The following is a 16,995-nucleotide window of genomic DNA, read 5'->3' as shown; positions in this document are numbered from 1 at the left end:
GGTACAAATTTTTCCACTCCCAAATTATAGAGGTCTAGAAAGATATCCCACTTCCTGTGTATCTCTCTTGTTTCTCTGAATTTTCTCCAATCCACATTTTCAAAAAAGTTTCTCAATCCTGTAAAATTTGCTTTCCCAAAGTTGTATCTTCCCTGTCTATGAAGCTCGTCTCTTGGCCCGACGTTCCCTATTAACATCTGGAACTCAGTGACCACATGATCACTTTTTCCTAAAGGACAGAGATATTTCAATGATTCTATTACATCGGGTTCTTTGGTAAACAGTAAATCTAACCTTGCTGGTGTGTCCTCACCTCGAAACCGTGTCTCTTCTTTGACCCATTGCGTCATCACATTATTCATTATTATAACGGCCATACCATGTTGAGTACACCGCTTCCCGTCTGATCAGCGAAGTTAAGCAACGTTGGGTCTGGTTAGTACTTGGATGGGTGACCGCCTGAGAACACCAGATGCTGTTGGCATCCCTACGTGTCAAGTGGGGTTGGTGGAGGATTAGTGCCCCTCCCTGTAAAACAATTAACTCTAAGCCCTTGGCCACCCTGTTTGGGATACATGGCGTCTGGCAATGAATGAATGAATGAATATTTAATAACATAGTACGAATCCTCACTGCCTCCCGAGTACCATTCCTCCCAGTTCACCTCTTTACAGTTAAAGTCACCCACCAAAATTATATTATTGCTTTTCTCAATTATTTTTTGTAAATAGCTAGCCATATCTGACAACATCTCGTGGTATTTGTCATTCTTCCATGCTTTCGTCTTTGGGGGAGCATACACTACCGCCATCTCTCTCTTAACATTCTCTCCAGTTTCTAATTTCATATATATCACTTCAGTCCTGCCTTCCCCCATTTGCACAGTATCTACATTTATGTTGTTCTTCACTGCTATCATCACTCCTCCTCCCGTTTTTTCTTTTCTGTCTTTTCTCCACAGTTTGTATTTACCATCTCCCAAATGAACATCAATATCTTCTCTTACTTTGGTCTCTACAAAGCACATGAGATCAGGTTCATGTTCTCTCAAGAAATCATTATTTTCGATCCTTGTCGATATGAAACCATCAACATTAGTATATATCACCTTCAAATTATTTTTGACGTTTTTAATGCCCTCTTCTCTCCTACTCTCTGTCCGTACCACTTCCTCAACTTCTGATATTTCACAGCCATCCCCCTTAGTTTCCTTCACTTCTATTTCCTTAAATACCACTTCCTTACTTTCATATCCATTACTCTCCAAAAAATAGTATTACATTCTTCCTCTGTCCTCTTATCATTTTTTTCCTTTACTTCTTCCTTCAATGATTTTAAAATTCTCTTTCTTCTTCATTCAGATCTTTTCTTATTGTAATATTTTCCATCCCTGCCTCTTTGCTTAATTTCCAGGTCACTTTAAGTATCTCATTTATTACACTTTCTGATGGAAACTTGACTCTCATTGGTCTTGTTTCCCCTTTCTTATAAGGCCCTATCCTCCTTACTTCCTCAGTTTCTTTTACCCACTTGTCTCCTTCGGGGTCAATCTTGCCTAATATTCCTCACACCAGGTTTGTGTCTCTCTCGAGTCTTAGGAACCTAACCTTTTCTTCCTCTTCCCTGTTTCCAAATATTACCACACATCTGTTCCTTTCTACAGTTTCTCTCACTATTTTCTCTTTTTTCTTCAGTATTTTCACTACATTTTCTTCCATTTTTTTCTTGTTCATTTCCCTTTCTTCCTGGATGATTTCTCTTAAGCTGACCACTTCTTTCTGTTCTTCTTCTACGTGTGCCCACTTTGCCTCATGTTCTTCTACTACACTACTCACCTTCTCCGTTTTATTAGTAAGTTTCCTCCTCAATTCGACATTTTCACGCTTCAAATTTCTAATCTCTTCATTCGCTATCTCATTGGACTGGATCAGACTCTGTATGGTAGTCTCCGTATTTTCAGACACATCCTTTATCACTAGATTCTCTACTTTCTTTTCAAGTTCACTAATCCTCATAATTAATGTTTTAACCAGGTCCATGACATTGGTATTTGTATCAAATCCTTGAAATTTGAGTCCCTCATTGTTTTCATTTTCGGCCATGTTTGATGTTGGTTAAAGTACCAAAACAGCTGTTACCGAAAAAAACTACAAACATTCATGTATACTGTAGCCAATAAATCTTTACATTTTTGGTAGTCTATTCAATCAATCAATCAATCATTTCCTGTGGCACCCTCGGGGATGCATAGGGCCTCGATGAACTCACACCACCACATCCTATCTTGTGCTAACTCCTCAAGATCTCCCCAACACTCATCTCCAGCTTCATTAACTTTCATTATTTTAAATTTAAAACAGGACCTTAGGAGACAGGACAGACAGAATTCCTGAAACTACTTAAGGTTAGCAGCGATGGCTGGGACGTCTGCTCTCTCCGGCTGTTTGTGTGTGTGTGTGTTTGTGCATGTGGGTGGGAGGTCGGTCTACCACGCACCACACAGTCAGTTTGAATCCGACGGTCGAACCGTGTGTGACTCACGAATCGTTATTTGTGGCTTATTTTTCTGCCTTCCAGTGATTGCTTGCCTTGTTTGCCAACATGGGGCCTAAGCGTAGTGCTAGTGATGCATGTCATAACACACCAAAACAGACTCGTAAAGTGATGTCACTGGCAGAGAAAGTTAAGGTGTTGGACAAACTTAGGGAAGAAATGTCGGCGAGTGCTGTTGGTCGTATGTTTGGGGTGAATGAGTCAACTGTTCGTACAATAAAGAAGACAGAACGTAGCATACGGGCGGCAGCATTCATTATGTACATCCTCCAGTCAGTCTACAACCCCAGTCATCCAAAGTGACGAAGATGAGGTTGAGAAAGATAAGGTCCATGACCCATCGACTCCACTCTCCCGCCATTCGGTAACTCCTCGCTCCACCACCCACTCTGCCACCCACCTATGCCTGTGCATGTCAGCTTTCAGTAAGTGTTAAATTTCTTATATTTTTGCTGTTTTTCATACTTTATGCTAGTTTCTTAGGTGTATGTAGTGCATAAACAGTATTATTGTATTCAGATGTCTATCTAGCTATCTATCTATTGCCAGACACCTCAATCCCGTTCGGGGTGGCCACAAACAAATCACCTCCACGTCGCCCTGTCCCCCGCCATTTCACTGCCTTGCTCCCAACCCACACCCCTCTCTCTCATATACCTCTCCATCCCTCCATCTCATCCTCGGCCTCCCCCTCCCTCTTCCCTCCTCCACCTCACACACATACACTCTCTTCATCAGTCTTTCACCCTCCATCCTCTCCACATGGCCAAACCACCTCAGTGTATTCCTCCTGATGCATCCTATCACATCCACATCCACAGCACAGCGCTCCTTTATATCCTTATTTGTCAGCCTGTCTCTCCTTGTGACTCCAAAGGCTCCTCTTAAATAACTCATTTCCACTGCTCTCACTCTTGACTTGTGTCCTTCCAGCAAAGTCCAAGCTTCACTTCCATACATTAGAGTTGGTATCACAATACGGTCATGTAGTAACTTTTTCACTTCCATGCTCACTTCCCTGTTTCTTATCACTGCTTTCAAGGAACCAGCAACCTTTCTTCCCTGCTGTACCCTTTCAAGCACTTCACCCTCCAAACCTCCATCCTTACTCATCACACTACCCAAGTACTTAAACGTACAGTAATCCCTCTAATATCCGAACGCCCAATATCCGAACATCCCCACTAACCGGACATAATCGTCCCGGGATCCAATATTCCCAAAATGGTCCGAAAACCGCAAAAAAATAAAAAAAAACGAATTTTTCCCGCCCGTAATTTGAACTTGGTGCGCAGCTCGCGGGCCAGCTTTCTTGTGGCGCGTCATTCCTCCGACGTCCGCTAGAGCGCCCCTGCTTCCTCCCCACTTTCCGCCTGTCTCTCGTCGTAAGTGCACGCTCGTCGTCGTGGCTGCCCACGTGCTCGCTTTTGTGGTGGTGCCTTACCTGCTGCAGGCACTCCTGCTGCTCTCGTGCCTCTCCTTCGTGTGTGTGATGATGCCCCACCTCCTGAGAAGATGAAGAGAGTGGTGTTGACTCTGGAGAAGAAACGGGAGATATTGGAGAAAGTAGATGCGGGGTGGTCTTCTTCCCGCATCCTCCGCGACTTCAACCTGGCCCGATCTACTTTGTTTGATATTAAGAGATCCCAAGACAAACTCATGCAGTACACGGCTGACTTCTCATCGAGAAGCAAACGCAACGTGGAGAGGATGGTGATGTTTACTCCCAAGTTTGCTGAAGTCAACCGCTCCACGTTGATTTGGTATCGACAGCAACGTGCTGCTGGTGTGATGGTACGTGGTACAGAGCTGAAGGCTGCTGCTGAGAAGTTCGCCCGGCTTCATGATGCCCTAGACTTCAAGGCATCTGAGGGTTGGCTCTTTGCGTTCAAGTTACGACATGGCCTTACCAACCGTAAAGCTCATGGCGAAGCTTTGGACGCTAACGAGGATGGAGTTGACGAGTTTCGGCACAAGGTGAAGGGCTTGATCGACAGGGAGGGCCTCACTCTCAGTCAGGTCTACAATGCTGACGAAACTGGTTTATTCTATCGCTCTTTGCCAACAAACACTCTAGCCGAGGAGACGGAGAAGCGTGTACCTGGCTGCAAGCTCTCCAAGGAACGGATATCTGCTTTGTGTTGTGCCAATGCTAACGGCATGCACCAGCTTAAGCCCGTTATTGTTGGCTGTGCAAAGCAGCCTCGGTGTCTTCGTGGGGTGATGGATGTCCTTCCTGTCGTCTGGTACCATTCTTTGAAGGCATGGTTTACAGCTGTGATCTTCAAAGACTGGTTCCACTGCCACTTCGTCAAGGAGGTCATACATTACCAGACGGAGACACTGGGAATCCCGCGCAACCAGGTAAAGGCCCTCCTTCTCCTCGACAATGCACCTGCCCACCCGTGTGACAAGGACTTGGTGGCTGAGAATGGGCTCATTAGGTGCATGTTTCTGCCACCTAATATGACTGCTCTCATCCAACCAATGGACCAAGGAGTGATCATGGCAACAAAGCGCCTATACCGCCAGAAGTTCCTGGACGAGGTGATGGTTGTTCTCGAGGACGAGGACGAGTGCAGAGGGGGACAGGACACACAAGGACAGCGGACTTTGGAAAACCTTCGCTGCTACAACATCAAGTCTGCAATCTACAACTGGGCCATTGCATGGAAGGAAGTCCCTGTCAAGACTCTAGAAAATGGTTGGTCTCATCTGCTTCTTGGAACGGATGTGGAGTACAGTTTCCTAGGTTTTGACATGGATGACTTCCATGCACTTCTACATACGCATGGCAACGATGTTGATGTGGACGATGTGCGTGAGTGGTTGGATGACAATGAGGGCGATCCTGTGTATCAGACCTTGTCTGATATCGAGATCGCATCTTCAGTTGCAGGTGTCAGTACCCAGCTTGAAGATTCCAACAAGGAAGGCGACGATGATGCAGACTCCTCTCAGCATGACACAACTCCAGCCATCCCCAAGCTGAGCGCACTCCGGGAACACCTAGAGTTCGTTCTGGACTACCTGGAACACCCGGACTGCGACAGGGAGATGGAGCCCTTGGGACTTGTAGAGGAAATGCGTGCTTTCAGGCAGCGCATCATCAATCGTCAGAATCATCGTTCCTTGCGTCAATCAACAATTGACAGTTTTTTCAGGCCCGTGACCCCTGCTGTGCCCAGCCCTGGCTCCACTCTGTTGCCTCCCCAAGACAGGCCCTCATGCTCCGAGCCACAGGCCAGCACATCAGCCACAGTGGAGTAACCGCTCGACGTGAGTGTGCATCTATCTTTAGAGTCGTCTGCAGCGGGTACGCCATCACCACGACCCAGCGACGCACCCCTAGGTCACCTGCCAGTGATACTCTCGGACTCTGACAGTGAATAGATGCCAAGAACTTCTCCACTAGACCACACGGGAATTTACAGTGTTGTGTAGTGAAAAAAACAGTGCGTTGTGTTAAGGATTTACAGTTGTGAGTGAAAAGGAAATTTTTGAACTAAATTTAACGTAAATAGATGTGTCTTTTTGCTTTAGAAAATGGTTAGAAGAGTGGAAAAAGTTAAAGTGCAGAGTGCAACACTTAGTAAGTTACAATGGAGCATAAGTTAGACAAGAGTGCGCACTGTGAAGAGAACGGACTTCTGAGTGCGAATGACTAAGTTCAGTGCAAGACTTCATGAACAGTGTACTGCAAGTACTTCAGGAAATCCTTCTTACTGTCAGAGTCCGAGAGGAGGCAGTTATTCATTGAGATGGCCATGGACTTGCTGTAAGTAGGCAGAATGTTTCATACTGTACTTTACTGTATTTTCCATACTATACTTACCTCAAACACCTCATTTCACTCTTTTATGTCCATTATTGGTGTGAATATGCTGTGTCTTAGGTGCTATGCATGTGCAGTAGGAAGGTGTTTTTCTGAGTTAGGCTAGGTTAGGGTCCAGAACTGCCAGTCCAGGAGCCAGGGACTTGTAAGTACCCAGAATGTTGAATATTGTATGAACCTACCTCTAAAACCTCATTTTATGCTTCTTTTGCATTTATTTCATTCTTTTATGTCCCTTATTGGTGTGATTTGGGTCTTGAATAGGTGCTATGCATGTCCAGAGGGAGTTCTATAGTTGTTTCTCTGAGTTAGGGTCCATAAGTACACGTCCATAAGCTGGGGCCCAATATCCGGACAGGACCACTATCCAGACCTGCCTATGGCTCTATTACGTCAGATATTGGAGGGATTACTGTACTCACATTTTCCAATTCCTCACCATCCAACCTCACTGTACATTCACAGACTTCGCCTCTCTCAAAGACCATCACTTTACTCTTCCGTACATTCACCTTTAGATTCCGTTTCTTACACACTCTCCCAAACTCATCCAGCAAGCCTTACAGCTCTCCTTCGTCTTCACTCAACAACACAGTATCATCTGCAAACAACAGTACAGGGAGTTTCCAAACACTACCCTCTCTCACCACGGCCACTCCAACATCCACTACCCTACCTTGTACCTCTTTTATTACCCCATCCATGTACAGATTGAACAACCATGGAGACATGACACATCCCTGTTTCAACCCAACCTTCAAAGAGAAAAATTCACTCACTTCACCATCCACACGCGCTGCAGCCTTAGCACCATCATACATACTCTTCACAGCATTCAACAACTTCCCATCTACTCCATATATTCTTAATACTTTCCACAATCCTTGTTTATCCACCCTGTCATATGCTTTCTCCAAATCCATGAAAGCCGCATACAACTTCTTTCCCTTCTCTAGAAACTTTTCCACTAAAGATCTTAGAATGAATATCTGATCTATACAACCTCTTCCCTTCCTAAATCCTCCCTGTTCTTCTTCCCACTAATTCCTCTGTTCTTTCTCTAACTCTCTCAATAAGTACCCTACCATACACTTTTCCTATTATACTAAGAAGACAGATGCCCCTATGATTACCACACACTTCTTTTTCCCTTTTTCCTTTGTACAAGGGAATAATTATACCTGACTTCCAATCCTCCGGGAATCCACCTTCCTCCCAGGCCAATCTGCACATCTTCCACATGCATTCTACTACTATCTCTCCCCCATACTTCAGCATTTCACCACACACTCCATCAATTCCTGGGGCTTTCCCCAATTTCACTTTCTTCATGGCTTCCACAACTTCCATCCTACTGATTTCTTCCTGTCTTCTCACCTCCCTCCTTCTCCCAGCCATTCCCCAGCCACTTATACTCACATTACTTCCATCTTATACTCACATTACTTCCATCCTGTATGTTCAACAATTCCTTAAAGTGTTCTCTCCATCTGCACACTTTTTCTCCCTTCTCCACTAGTAATCTACCATTTTTATCTTTCTCTCCCCTGCTAACTTCACTTCCACCCTGTCTTACTCTTCTCACCTCTTTCCAGAACATTTTGTTACAGTCCCTCCATTTTACACTCAAGTTCTTTCCAAATTCCTCATCCGCTCTCTTCTTACTCTCTCTTACTAATCTTTTCATCTCTCTCTTTCTTTCTACATATAACTCTTTCTTCCACCTCTCAACTTCTTCCATGCCTCTATTTCTCATCCATTCATTGTATGCTTTCTTCTTTTGTGCCACAGCCTGTCTCACCTCTTCATTCCACCACGCTGTTCCTTGCACCCCCCTCCGTCTTCTCTTCATCCCACACATCACATCACATGCTGCACATATTTCTTCTGTAAATATCCTGCTCACACCTTCCACATCCCCCATCTGCTCCATTTCATATTTGCCCAATCGTTCCTCCACTTCTCTCTTATACTCTGCCTTTTTTCATCCTCTTGCAACCTTTCCACTCTCCTTACAAATACTCCTCCTTCCCGTCCTTCCCTTCTTCTATTTCTCCATCCTAAATGGACCTTGATTTTGGCCACCACCAAGTAGTGGTCAGAAAGTCCACTCCCCCAACCTCTATAAGCTCTTGCATCCATTACACATTTTCGCATCCTTTCATCCACACACACATAATCAGGCATTGCCTTCCTTTCATTCAGTTCACCACCCACCCTTCTCATCACTCACCATGTATACCTGTGGATCATTTTGTGCCTGAAGGGGGTATTGGCTGTCATCAACCCCCTCCCAGCACAAATGTTCACTAACGCACTGCCATTCTCATCTATCACAGCAGGCACACCCCACTCACCAACTATTCCATCCACCTTCACATTCCCTACTTTACCATTCATATCACCGATCAAAAACACTCTCTCATTCCTTCCAGACTTTTCCATGCACACTTCCACATTTGTCCAGAACTCTTCTCTTACTTTGCTAGCACGACCTTGCGTTGGCGCATACACACACACAATTGCCCACATTTGTATTCCAACTTTCAATCTTACCCACACAATCCTTGACCCAACTGATCCATACTCTGTTATGCTCTTCTTTCATCTTTTACTCACAACTATACATACTCCTTCTTTTGCACTCTCATTCTCACTTACTCCTGCACATATACCCCATCCATACTCCCATTTTCTCACACTCACCTCACCATTTCGTTTCAGTTATTCCGCATACATCAACTTTCTCACTCTCAAGCACCTGGACAATCTCTCTCTATTTCACCTCATCATTCGCTCCCCTTACATTCCACGTTCCGACCCTGTCCTTTGTCCGGTCCTTGGTCGTCATCTTTTGGTCAGTCTTTGTCTGAGGCCTATTGTTGGTCTTTCTATTGGTTGGTTTCCGTGAAGGGGCACTAACCCTCCGCCAACCCTTTTAGTCGCCTTTTACGACAAGCAGGGATACTGTGGGAGTATTCTTGAAAAACCCCCCTAGTCCCAGATATAATACACTCAATACACATGCGTAATTACGTGCACACATGTGCAGAACGTATACATGAATTTACCACACGCGAAGGGTTTGGGAACATAACCCTCTCGTAAATTAAGGGATTACTGTGCACTATAACTAGCTTCATTTTGAAGTAACCTGATGCTTTTACTGTTAACAGTGCTGTGAATTGGTCCTTCACTAATTTTGTGCTTGGAGCTTGCTTTGTGTGCTTATGAGTGAAACCTGGCAGGCTTCTTCCAATAAACTGCTGTTTTGTCACAGTTAAATATCTGGTCCAAGGTGTAGTTTCCCTCCTCAGTTATCTGCTTTGCTATCCCAGGAAACACACAAAGCAGCACTGTCTGCCGAGACCACCTGTCCTTGATAAACAGCTTGTTTTACAACATATCTTTGACTGTAGTTAGTTGTCTACTTTCATTTCCACTCATATCCATCTACCTTGGAAAATGTGTTGTGAGTCACCCCACGCATTGCCAGCAGCTCAAAAGGGCTGCATGATGCACTCCATTTCTCGACCCTAGTGAGGTATAGCTGAAAAAAGTTTGGTAGGCTCAGAGGTGTTCGATAAATCTGAAATCCAATATATTGGGATCTGATAAAGTGATTGTTTACTGAATATTGATATGAGAGGCATACAAGTCTATGCAACTCCCTGTGTTAGTACACATTTATTTTATGACAGAGACACACAGCACAACTAGGCATAAAAGCAGTCACCATACAGACATTACTAAACCGTCTGTAATAACATCCCACCTCCAGACATTCCAGCACAAGCAGTGAAGAAACATCTACATGCTGTACTCACTTCATGAACAGGGCAGTACAACACCTTGATCAGAACACTATACAGTAATCCGTCCAATAACCGATGTAATAAAGCTAAAGGCATGTCTGGAAATTGGGTTTGTCTGGGAATTGGGAAAATGCCTCCTGGACAGGTACTCATGGACCCTAACCCAGCCTAACTCAGAGAACCACCTACATAACTTCATATCGGACATGCATAGCACTTACTTAAGACTCTGTTCACACAAATAAGGGACAGAAAGCATGAAATAAATGAAAAGGAACCAGAGAACGAGGAATTAGAAGTGAGTATGGAAAATATTTAGCACGGTACAGGGTACTTACAACACGTCCGTGGCCATTACGAAGATTTACCCGCTTCCTGTAAGGCCTTGGCAGTGGTGAAAATGCTCCTGAAGCACATACAGTAATCCAGTGTTGTGCTGCACTTAATCCTTTGCTCCGTGAATTATAACTGTTTAACATTGCACTTTCTGTTCTTGCTTGCGCCATGCCAGTTGGAACACGCCAGTGTTGCACTCTGCACTTTATCCTTTGCACTCTGAATTCTAATTTCTTAACACTGCACAACACTGTAAATTCCCATGTGGTCTAGTGGAGAGGTATTGCAGTTTATTCACTGTTTATTCACAAAAATGAGCATGTGGGACAGCCATGGCGATGAGCATCTACTCACGACGGTAGTTAGGCGTGAACTGGGGAGGGGAGGATGCAGGGGGGCGCTCTGCTATGTGCAAAAACACAGCTGTTTGGCGCCGGTTCAAAGTACGGTTGAAAAAAATGTTGAATTTTTCGTTTTTGCTTTGTTACGTTCTTTGGCGATTTGGGGGTTCCGAAGGCCCCGACCCAAAATACCCAGAAATTGGGGTGTCCGGGAACTGGGCATCCAGTTATTACAGGGATTACTGTTTTACAGTTCCCTCTCTCCCCACCTTACATCCATCCATCCATGTCCTTAAACAGAGATGATAGAATTCACCTAGCTAGGCTTAGATCAGGACATCCATCACTTAGCCCTTCTCAGGAACCAGCATAGATATGGATTGGGTTGAACCACAGATGACACATGCCCTGCTTTTAGAATAGGCCCAAACAACAGAACACACATAAAACATTGCATGGGTTGTGCCACATTAAGACACAGACAACATCAACAGTGTAAGGAGCATATGGGAGAACCCCATAGGGACAGTTGCATACCAGCAGTCAACAGGTCTTCCTGATAGGAAGGACTGGGATTGAGTGACATCATCAACAGGAATCCCAATTTATCTGAAGAAAAGTCCTTTCAGGCAGTGATTTTGTAGACAATGACAACAAGCTAAAGTTAGTTCTTTGGGGTTATGTCAAATAGCCAATTACCAGTGTCACATTAGTCAACCTCCCTCCCTCTCCCAAGTACAGCATTCACTCGATTTATGATGTGTTTGAAAATATCTGTTGCATAATGATTGATCATACATCATATTATAATTTCATTTATAAAGGCTCTGGCATGCTTGCATGCGTCAAGCTTGGCCACCTGGTGGCAACTCTCCATACTGCTTTATCTCAGACAGCCTCCCTTTAGAGCCTTTATCCCTAAGAACACGTACTTTGACCTCATCCCAGTTTACTTTTAGTCAGTCTCTCTCAACCCTACCTTCGACGTTCTCACATCACCTTCCACACCAAGTTGTCATCTTCCATCCTCTCAGCATGCCCAAACCATCTTCAGTCTACCCCTCCTCATCACGACACTAAGATATTTTAAGTCCTGTCCATCCTCTAAACTCATCAATCACAATCCTAGTGCCCCTAGGTTGCCACATTGAAGGATGTACTACACATCCATCAAATTATTGTTGTTTTGGTACATTCAAACCTACGAATATCCTCTTCCTTTACTGCCCAGGTTTCACTACCATACAGCATAACACTCCTAATGCATGCCACACACAAGGATTCCTTAGCATGGAGGGGTCCTTAAGAGAAATTAAGTCACAGAATGGAACATGAGGCTGGTTGGTGAGGAAATAGAGGATGTGAATGCCTTCAGGCACTTAGGTAGTGTGATGATTAAGGACAGAAGTTTAGAGGGTGAAGTGCTTGAAAGGGTGCAGCAGGGAAGAAAGTTTGCTGATTCATTAAAAGCAGTGATAAGGAATGGGAAAGTGAGCATGGAAATGAAAAAGTTGCTGCTTGAATGTTGTGATCTCCATTCTAACATACAGAAATGAAACTTGGCCCCTCTTAGAACACAAGTCAGGAGTGAGAGCTGTGAAAATGAGTTATTTGAAAGGAGCATGTGGAGTTAGATGGAGAGACAGGTAAACATATGAAGAAGTGAAGAAGCATTGTGGTATTGATGTGGATGTGATAGAAACTGTTAGAGATACACTCTGAGATGGTTTGGCCATGTGGAGAGGATGGAGTATGGAGTCTGAGAGACTGACTAGAAGACTGTATGTGACTGAGGTAGAGGAGGAATGGGAGAAGGAGAGACCAAGGATAAGATGGAGGGATGGAGTGGAAAAATATATGAGAGGGGGTGGTGTGAGTTGATTGGAGGGCAGCCAAATGTCAGTAGACAAAGTGACATGGAAACTTTGTTGCCACCCCTTACAGGATTACAGTGTCTGGTTATGTGTATACTGTATAGAAAACACTGAGGATTTACTCCTCAAGGGCAGAAAAAAAAAATCTTTCTCCTGAAGGGGTTATCTCATCTTAGTGAAGTTACTGCATGTTGTATTAATAGGTATTATGATGATTTTATTGTGTATAGTTGGGTATCATTGCTGTATTTGGATACTGTTACATCTGTGAGCTTAACTTTCATGGCAGTATCAGAATTTCCACCATTAACATAGTCACAGATATTTGCACAAGATTAGTGGTAAAGTTACTTGCGAAGCAAATGAAAAACTTCTCACTTGAGGATGTGCCAACACCTGTGCTTAACCCTTAAAGGGTGGTCTAGTTCCCGAACGTCCGCTAAGGAAATGGCAGTTGACGTTCTGGAAAGCATTCCTATTCTGTGGGCCTAGTATATGAAACAAATGGGAGATATGGCAACAGTGCCTGCTAGGACGTGAATATATCTCACGACACCACCTTGAGTCACTTCCAGTTCATGCAAGAGGCCGTACACAACAGAGGTGTGTTGTGTGCAAGAATTCAGCGAGACGGCCAGGGAAACACAGATGCCCTGAGTGTGGTGTGGGTCTCTGTATCAATTGCTTTACAGAATACCACACACTGAAGACATATTAGTGTGAACAATTATACAGTTGTACATAATTTTTACATACGTAAGATTATAATTGAAGAGGCGTAAGATAAGAAAAATTTTACATATAACATGGTGTGTAGTGTTCAAAGTGCACCACAAAGACATAGAACAGTGTACATAATATAAAAATAATATATTTTAGGCTGCTGTTACAAATAAGAGCAGAGAACGAGACTCTCTGCCCGTTTTCTCTCAGTCGCATGCCACTGAGAGTGACCTTGACGCACCATCACCCCTCTCATTCACCTCTCACCACCACCCAGCCTGTGCGCAATTTGAAGAGAGTAACATCAAATTCTTTGTTTTTTCAGGTATTCTGATCCATTTATGCTTGATTTCATAACACTTCATTTTTTCCAAAATAATCTGTCCCATACGATGGAAAACTGGAAAGTAGACCCGTTTAAGAGTTAAACACTGCTAACTGACTGAATATATGAGCATGGAGTGTAGCAGCATGAACATGGAGTCTGCTGAGTGTATGCTTAGTGTGATTTAAAGATCATAAAGTTCTTTTAGATAGTATCTGAGAATCAAAGAATGTGTGAATTTTTAGGTATGTGTATAGTGGTGGGTGGGGGTGCCCATCATTCACCCACTTAGTGTAGTGGTACTCTGTTCTTATGGTAGCTCTGCATTGAGTGGCAAGCCAAATGCTTTCCTGTAAACCAGGAAGGCATTTACAACGTTGGGTGATAACCTTATAACCAACCAACACGTGTTCCCTATGTGGCAACAAGTGGGTTGGTGGAGGATTAGTGCCCCCCCTCCCCCCCGAAAATAACTAATTAAGAATAGGAACAAGAAACCTCGGACCAGGACTGACCAAAAGGTGACGACTGAGGACCGAACAAAGGACTTGATTTGGATTGCGACGTGGAATGTAAGGGGTGCAAATGATGAGGTGAAAGAGAGAGAGAGATCGTACAGGTGCTCAAGGGTGCGAAAGTGGATGTATGTGGATTAACTGAAACTGAATGGTGAGGTGAGAGTGTGAGAGAATGGGTGTATGGATGGGGTATATGTGTGGGAGTAGGTGAGAATGAGAGGGCAAAAGAAGGAATCTGTATTGTTGTGAGTAACAGATGGAAGGAGAACATAAGACAGTATGGATCAGTTGGCCCAAGGATTGTGTGGGTAAGATTGAAAGTTGGACTACAAAGGTGGGCAATTGAGTGCATGTATGCACCAACACAAGCTCGTGCAAGCAGAGTGAGAGAAGAGTTCTGGACAAATGTGGAAGCGTGCTTGGAAAAGTCTGAAAGGAATGAGTGTTTTTGATTGGCGATATGAATGATAAGTAGGGAATTTGAAGGTGGATGGAGTAGTTGGTGAGTGGGGTGTGCCTGCTGAGATAGATGAGAATGGCAGTGCTTTAGAGGACATTTGTGCCAGGAGGGGGTTGGCAATAGCCAGTACCCTCTTCAGGCACATAATGATCCATAGATATACGTGGCGAGTGACGAGAAGGGTGAGCGGTGAACTGAATGAAAGGAAGGCAATGATTGATTATGTGTGTGTGGATGAAAGGATGTGAAGGTGTGTAATGGATGCAAAAGCATATAGAAGTTGGGGGAGTGGACTTTCTGACCACCACTTGGTGGTGGTGAGAATCAAGGTCCAAGTGAAATGGAGAAATAGAAGAAGGAAAGAATGGGAAGAAGTAGTATATGAAAGGAAGGTGGAAAGGTTACAAGAGGATGAGAAAAAGGCAGAATATTAGAGAGAAGTGGAGGAGCGATTGGGTAAATATGGACTGGAGCAGATGGGGGACGTGGAAGATGTGTGAAAGGTATTCACAGAAGAAATCTGTGCAACATGTGAGGTGGTGTGTGAGGTGAAGAGAAGATGAATGGGGGTGCAAGGAACAGCATGATGGAAAGAAGAGGTGAGACAGGCAGTGGCACAAAAGAAGAAGGCATATAGTGAGTGGATGAGAAACAGGGGCATGGAAGAAGTGGAGAGACGGAAGAGAGAGTTATATGTAGAGAGGATGAGAGGTAAAAAGATTAGTAAGAGAGAGTAAGAAGAGAGTAGAGGAGGAATTTGGAAGGAATTTGAGTGTAAAGTGGAGGGAATGTAAGAAAATGTTCTGGAAAGAGTAAAGAGAGTTAGATAGGGTGGTAAAGAAGTTAGTAGGGGAGTGAAAGATAAAAATGGTAGATTACTAGTGGAGAAAGGAGAAAAAATGAGCAGATGGAAAGAAGACTTTAAGGAATTGTTGAACATAGAGAATTAAAGTAATGCGAGAATAATTGGCTGGGCAATGGCTGGGAGACAGAGGGCTGTGAGAAGAGAGGAAGAAATCAATAGGATGGAAGTTGTGGAAGCAATGAAGAAAGTTAAAATGGGGAAAGCCCCAGGAATTGATGGAGTGTGTGGTGAATTGCTGAAGCGTGGGGGAGAGATAGTAATAGAATGGATGTGGAAGATGTGCGGATTGGCCTGGGAGGAAGGTAGAGTCCCGGAGGAGGGGAAGTCGGGTATAATTATTCCTTTGTACAAAGGAAAAGGGGAATCATAGGGGCATGTGGCTTCTTAGTGTAATAGGAAAAGTATATGGTAGGATATTAATTGACAGAGTTAGGGAGATAACAGAGGAATTATTTGGAGAAGAACAGGGAGGGAAGAGGTTGTGTAGATCAGATATTCATTCTCAATGGAAAAGTGTCTAGAGAAGGGAAAGAAGTTGTATTTGGTCCTCATGGATTTGGAGAAACCATATGACAGGGTGGATAGGCAAGGATTGTGGAAAGTATTGAGAATATATGGAGTAGACGAGAAGTTGCTGAATGCTGTGAAGAGTATGTATGAGGGTGCTAAGGCTGCAGTGCGTGTGGATAGTGATCTGATTGAATTTTTCTGTGTGAATGTTGGACTGAAACAGGGATGTGTAATGTCTGTCTGGTTGTTCAGTTTGTATATGGATGGGATTATAAAAGAGGTACAAGGTAGGGCAGTGGATGTTGGAGTGGCTCTAATGAGAGAGGGCAGTGTTTGGAAATTCCCTGTACTGTTGTTTGCAGATGATACTGTGTTGTTAACTGAAGACGAAGGGGAGCTGCAAGGCCTGGTGAATGAGTTTGGGAGAGTGTGTAAGAAACAAAATCTAAAGGTGAATGTAGGGAAGAGTGAAGTTATGATCTTCGAGAGAAGTGAAGTCAGTGAATGTACAGTGAGGTTGGATGAGGAGGAAATGGAAAATGTTAGTGCCTTTAAGTACTTGGGTAGTATGATGAGTAAGGATGGAAGTTTGGGGGTGAAGTGCTTGAAAGGGTAGAACAAGGAAGAAAGTTTGCTGGTTCCTTGAAAGCAGTGATAAGAAACGGCGAAGTGAACATGGAAGTGAAAAAGCCACTGCATGACAGTACTATGATGCCAACTGTAACGTACGGAAGTGAAGCTTGGACCCTGTTGGAAGGACACAAGTCAAGAGTGAGGGCAGTGGATGTGAGTTATTTGAGAGGAGCCTGTGGAGTCACATGGAGAGACAGACTGACAAAT

General features: G+C 44.0%; 1 protein-coding gene and 1 non-coding gene across 2 annotated transcripts in view; both read left to right on the top strand.

Annotated features, from left to right (window-relative positions):
- The window catches only part of Hecw (Hecw ubiquitin protein ligase), a 288,203-nt gene that overhangs the window by 79,576 nt on the left and 191,632 nt on the right, over positions 1-16,995 (top strand). The window lies entirely within an intron of this gene.
- On the top strand, positions 366-484 carry LOC145415291 (5S ribosomal RNA). The gene has a single exon (XR_013900067.1). It is a non-coding gene; the product is annotated as a 5S ribosomal RNA (ribosomal RNA).

Source organism: Coenobita brevimanus, chromosome 101, assembly GCF_032717465.1.
Source record: "Coenobita brevimanus isolate Jiangsu-jjx chromosome 101, ASM3271746v2, whole genome shotgun sequence".
Classification (NCBI taxonomy): Eukaryota; Metazoa; Arthropoda; class Malacostraca; order Decapoda; family Coenobitidae; genus Coenobita; species Coenobita brevimanus.
This window is presented reverse-complemented; position numbering and strand designations above follow the sequence as displayed.